Below are 6,576 nucleotides of genomic sequence, written 5' to 3'. Positions count from 1 at the left end.
CCATGTCTCTCCTTAACACAATCATATTTCCTCTACCTTACTGAACAAATGGTGTATATTCATAATAGCTGTTTTAATTCCTTATCTATTAATTCTATTATCTGTGTTATTTCTGGGTCTGTATCTGTTGATTGATTTGGCTCATATTTTCCTGCTTTGTATACTTGATCATATGTTATTGGATGCACAGCATTGTGGATCTTATGCTATTTGGTGCTGGATTTTTTTTTCTTTATTGTTTCTTTAAATACTTATGAGATTTGTTCAGGATAGAGTTAAGTTAGTTAGAAAGAGTTTAATCCTTTCAAGGCTTTCTCTTAAGTTTCCTTAGGCAGCACTAGAGCAACCTTTAGTCTAGAACAAATATGTCACCACTACTGAATGAAAGGGTTAAAGAGAATAAAACAGGACAGAGAAAATTTATTGTGCTTAGCAGAATTCTTGCAAAAAGCTTGCAGTCTTGAACACAGCATAGCTCAGATAACCAGAAGACATCTGGCATGGGAGGAATGAAGAACCAGACCCTTATGTCAGCCGAACTGCTTGCAGCCAGCAATAGCTGATAAAAGCCTTCCCCCTCCCTTCACTCTCCACTGATTCCTTTCTGTGTCTGCACCCAGGCACCTGAAATAAAAGCTTCTTTGATACATTACAGCCTCATGTCATTGGTGCGCGACCCCGGCCCACTCCAAACCTTTCACTGAGGAAATACTCTTCTCCTTCTTTCTCTTTCTCTTTCTCCTCCTTCTTCTCCTTCTCCTTCTCCTTCTCCTTCACTTTCTCTCTCTCTCTCTTTCTCTCTCTCTCTCTCTCTCTCTCTCTCTCTCTCTCTCTCTCTCTCTCTCTCTCTCTCTCTCTCTCTCTGCAAGTTTCTCCTCTTTGGTATTGTGTCCTGTGAATTTTAGCCACTTCAGCCTTCCTGAATTCTCAGCTGTCTCCTAAATGGAGAGAATGCAGAGAAACTATTAAGCTCTAGCTAGGCTCCCTCTCTCTTAACTGTTGCTTCATATATTTGTCCAGTTTTGTAGTTTTTATTTTTAAAAAGCAATTTTTAATTGACAAGTTAGAGACACACAGAACAACAGAAACAAGACAGTCCCAAGACATCAGAGTGTAACATTATAGCACACAAATTAATATTCTTCACCTTCAGCCTCTCACACTATCTCTGAAGTTTGCTCAAGGACAGCCATGCCCTCATGAGCCTCAGAAAACTTTCCTTCCTCCATGCCCTCACCCACATACCAGTGAAAAAGGCACGTTTGACATACATCAGGTCAAACTTGTGGTCCAGGTGAGCTCAGGCCTCAGCAACAGTGTGGTGTTGCTAAGCATGCACATGGCTCGCTGTACTTTAGCCAGGTTTTCACCAGGTACCACAATGGGAGGCTGGTCATTAATGCCAACTTTGAAGCCAGTATGGCATCAGTTCACAAACTGGACAGTACTCTTGGTCTTGATGGTGGCAATAGCAGCATTGACATCTTTGGGGACCACATCACCACAGTATAATAGGCATAAAGCTATGTATTTACCATGGCAGAGACTGCATTTCACCATCTGGTTGGCTGGCTCAAGGCATACATTGGTGATGTCTTCTACAGGAGGCTGTTCATGGTTGGCTTTCTCAATAGAGATGACAGGGACATATGTGGCCAGAGGGAAGTGGATTCAGGGTTAGGGTACCAGGTTGGTCTAGAATTCTCTCAAAGCAACATTCAGGGCTCCATCAAATTTGAGGAAAGCATTAATAGAGGACACAATCTGGCTAATAAGGCAATTAAGGTTAGTGTGATTTGGGCTCTCAAAATCAAGGTTTCTATGACAGATGTCATAGATGGCTTCATGATCAACTATGAAGGTATAATCAGAGTGCTCCAGGGTGGTGTGGGTGGTGAGGATGCAGTTTTAGGGCTTAATTATGGCTGTGGAAACCTACGGGGATGGGTAAATGGAAGACTCCAGCTTGGACTTCTTACCATAATTGACAGAGAGCTATTCCACCAGGAGGGAGGTGATCCCAGAACCAGTTCCCTCACCAAAGCTGTAGAAAACAAAGAAGCCCTGAAGACCTGTGCACTGATCAGCCGGTTTCCAAATTAGGTCCAGGACGAGGTCAATTATCTCCTTGCCAATGGTGCTGTGTCCATGGGCATAGTTATTGGCAGCATCTTCCTTGCCTGTGATGAGCTGCTCAGGATGGAAGAACTGGCGGTAGGTACCAGTGCAAACTTCATCAGTGACTGTGAGTTCTAGGTCTACAAACACTGCCCTGGGCACATGCTTGCTAGCGCCTGTCTCACTGAAGAAGGTGTTGAAGGAGTTATCTTCTCTTCCCTCCCAATGGTCTCATCACTTCGCATCTGGCTGGATGCTGTTTCCAGGCAGTAGAGCTCCCAGCAGGCATTGTAGACCTGGACATCAGCCTGGCCAATGTGAATGGAGATGCACTCATGCATAACTAAGACTTATAGGGCTCTGGGAGCTGGAGGAGGCAAGGGGACGGTGACAAGGACCTCCTATGGACAGACTAGCAAGGAGTCTGGGGAAGGAGTCTAGTTTAGTAGCCGTTTAAGGGCAAAGGGTAAATCCAGTTATTCCATTGAAACCAGAAGCATAAGTCCTTACCCTTTTTTGCTGTTGTTAATCTTCACCCAAGGATATTTTTCCATTGATTTTTCGAGAGAGTGGAAGGGATGGGGAGAGACAGAGAGAAACATCAATGTGAAAGAGATATTGATTGGTTGCCTCCCGCATGCACCCCAACCAGGGCCGGGGATTGAGCCTGCAACCGAGGTACGTGCCCTTGACTGAAATCGAACCCAGAACCACAGGCTGAAGATCTATCCACTGAGCCAAACCAGCTAGGGCAGTCCTTACCATTTTGAAAAGATCACTGTATCTACTCTGGAAAAAAATTGTAGGACAAAAGTGGAAGCAGAGAGAATAGGCTATCAAAATAAACAAGTAGAATTTATCAACTTGGACTGGTATGGTAGCAGTAGAAATGGAGATAGATTCTAGGTGCATTTTTGTTTGTTGTTTGTGAGTAGCAAGTGGGTCTGTTACTTACCACTAAACCTTTAGCACAGTAACTGGACGACAGTAGATGTTTAATAAACAAAGGTAATATGTCACCCCCAGTGACTTGATCAAACATAAATAATACATGGTCACTGTCCACAAGAAACTAACAATCTACTGTTGAAAAAAAGATTTGATTATACTACTTTGTTGGCTCATACAGCTTTTGATGGCTCCTCGTTACTTACAAAATAAAGTCAAAACTCCTAGTACACCATGCAAGGATCTCCTTGACAAATATCTTTCTTTCTAGCACATCTGCAACTTCACCTCTACCCTGCCAAACTCTCACACTCTAATCTCACCAGACTACAAGTAAATAAGTGTTGAGTGAAGAAATAAATGGCATTATAATATATATATATATATATATATATATATATATATATATATATATATATTATACACACAGTTCCAGTATTGTCTAGTTCCTGATTGTATCTTAGGAAGATGACAAATTCAGAGAATCAGCATCTTACACCAAGCCACAGCTATTTCGAACTTTCAATAATTCAGAATAGATTATTTACCCTAAAAATTGGCTCCTCTTCTCAAACATCCCTTTCTCATTAGTGGTACCACAATTCTTCCAGTCTTTCAGGTAAAGTCTTGGCCTCATCTTTGGATACAGTTTCAAAAATAGATCTCTCATTTATTCCATCATAATGTGTTTCATTTACACATCCTTCTTCAGTGCTATTGGGGCCACTACCATCCAGGATTTCATTGCTTCACACATGGATTACTATGACAGATTCCTAGCTGGTCTCCCTTTATTGTTTCCCAGTATATCTGATACACAGCTGTTGGAAAAATCTTCCTAAAGCACAACTTTCATCAGGCCACTCTCCTTCTTTGTCAGGTTCCAAAGTCCCATGCCCCCTTTTCAGACCTGGAAAAGATGCAGATGGGGTTCCAGGAAAGCCAAAAGCAGGCTAGTGTCCAGAGCTTCTGTTCTATGTTGCAGCTTGGTGTAGCTCAGCATCCAAACTAATTAAAGTCCATTAGTCCATGTGTGAAGTCCCACATGACCATAAGCCACATGGGTGCAGGGGAGTTTCTCCCCTGTCACAGAGCCAGGAACCCAGTGAGAGAGAGAGAGAGAGAGAGAGAGAGAGAGAGAGAGAGAGAGAGAGAGATTAACTTTTTGAAGAACCCCAACAGAGACTTTTAAGCAAACAAATGATAGTAACAACAGCAAAGTGTAGAAGAAAACTGGAATGGAGAAGAGATAGGAGGGAGGAAGACCACAGAGGTGGCTATTGTAGTAAGAGTAGATAAGGGTTTTGAATTAAAAAGAGGTTAGAGCCCTAGCCTGTGTTGCTTGCTGGTTAGAGCATCAGCCTATGCATGGAAGGGTCCTATTCCTGGTCAAGGGCACATACCTGGATTGTGGGCTTGCTCCCCACTCCCTGGTCAGGGTGCATGTGGGAGGCAACCTATTGATGTGCCTCATATCGGTATTTCTCTCTTTCCCTCCCTCCCCTTTCTTCCCTCCCTCTCTTTCACTCTCTCTGAAAAGCAATGGAAAAAAATATCCTCAGGTGAGAATTTTTCTAAAAAAGAGCCTAGAGGAGAGGTAAAATAACAGTGTGTGTAATGTTGTTCAGGGTCATAAATAGGGATAATTCAAGGAGATGACAGTGAATTTGCTAGCTTAGAAATCCAGAGGGATGGTGCCCAGCTCATGTGGCTCAGTGGTTGAGCATTGACCCATGAGCGAAGAAGTCCCCAGTTCGATTCACAGTCAGGGCACAATGCCCAGTTTGTGTGCTCAATCCCCAGTGGGGGCATGCAGGAGGCAGCCAATTTATGTCTCTCTCTTATCAATGTTTCTATCTCTCCATCCCTCTCCCTTCCCTTCTCTCTAAAATCAATAAAAGCATATTTTTTAAAAAGAGAGGGAGAGAGAAAACCAGAGTGATGGTGACATTAACTGAAACTGAGAACATAAGATGGCAAAGAAGCTTAAGAAAGGAGTAGAGCACAATGGTTAAGAGCATTGTGTCTATAGCCAGACTTCTTGGGTTCAAATTCAGGCATAGCTACTAACTAGCTGTGTGACCGTTGGCATGTTACTTACCTTTCCATGTGTCAATTTCCTCATCTGGAAAATGGAGATAATATATCACTTCATCAACTTGTTGTGAGAAATAAAATGAGTTAAATATATAAATCATTTAGAATAGTACTGAACTTGTAGTAAATGCTCAATAAACATCCCTACTGTTAATTTTTATTATTGTTGATGATAATGCTATTTGAGGTGAAAATCTAAGTCTAAGGGGCTAAGTCTAAAACCTTTAGGGAAAAAGAGTCCAGTAGGCAGTTAGAAATTCTAAATTGAATCTTGAAAGAAAAGGGTACTTAAATTCATTGGTGTAGATGAGATTTCTCACATAAAATGTATAAGTAAGACCAAAAAAGAACCAAGGATAGAAATCTCCTTCCTGGACTATCCTTAACCCATCCTCTAAACATTCCCTTGGTTACCAACCTTAGCCTATTCCCCTTGTTATAATCTCCCTAAGCAATCTCATACATTCCCATGCTTTTAAATATTACCTAAGTACTGATAGTTCTTAAATATCTATTTTCTGCTTTATCTCTCCTGTGAGCTTCAAATTCTTATATTCCTTTGCCTAATGAACACCTCTTCTTTAATGTCCCTGAACATGTCTCAAACTAAACTTATTGTCACCCTGACCACCAAACCTGTTCCTCCTATATTCTCTATCTTAGTTGGTAGTATTGTTTTCCTTCCAGGTCAAGCAAGAAACCTGGAAGTCATCCTCTTGATCAACTGCCACCACCAACATGTACATATCTTACTTCTCACTAATGTTTTATTCTACTCTTCTAAAGATATCTAGAATCCATCCTCTCCAACCCTACAAGTGCCCTAGTTCAAACTCTCATCATCTTGTACATAGCATAACAATTGAATCCTCACCCGTCTCCCAGCCTTGGATCTTGGCCAATTCCCATTTTATTCTCATCCACCATAGTTATCTGCTTAAAATGAAATTCTATTACATTTTCTTAAAACCTATTTGAGCCTTAACCGGTTTGGCTCAGTGGCTAGAGCGTCGGCCTGTGGACTGAAGGGTCCCAGGTTCGATTCCGGTCAAGGGCATGTACCTTGGTTGCAGGCACATCCCCAGTAGGGGGTGTGCAGGAGGCAGCTGATCGATGTTTCTCTCTCATCAATGTTTCTAACTCTCTATCCCTCTCCCTTCCTCTCTGTAAAAAAAAAAAAAAAAAAAAAAAAAAATCAATAAAAATATATTTTTTTAAAAAAGAAAAAAATCTATTTGAAGTCCTACAGGGCTCTTCTCCAATAACCACAGCACTGATGGGGGCAGCAGTCCTAGCCCTTAGCTGCCTTATCCTCATCTTCAGTCACTTGCCACTTGCTACTTCTCAGTGCTGTCCAAAGTTCAACAAAGTCAGAGAAGTAAGCAGCAGTACTGGCCTACTTGAAGTCTCCTT

General features: G+C 41.8%; 1 pseudogene; it reads right to left on the bottom strand.

Moving 5' to 3' along the window:
- Positions 1–1,157: 1,157 nt before the first annotated feature.
- On the bottom strand, positions 1,158–2,459 carry LOC118653500 (annotated as a pseudogene).
- Between the last annotated feature and the right edge of the window lie 4,117 nt (positions 2,460–6,576).

This window comes from Myotis myotis, unplaced genomic scaffold, assembly GCF_014108235.1.
Source record: "Myotis myotis isolate mMyoMyo1 unplaced genomic scaffold, mMyoMyo1.p scaffold_m19_p_4, whole genome shotgun sequence".
NCBI classification, from domain to species: Eukaryota; Metazoa; Chordata; class Mammalia; order Chiroptera; family Vespertilionidae; genus Myotis; species Myotis myotis.
This window is presented reverse-complemented; position numbering and strand designations above follow the sequence as displayed.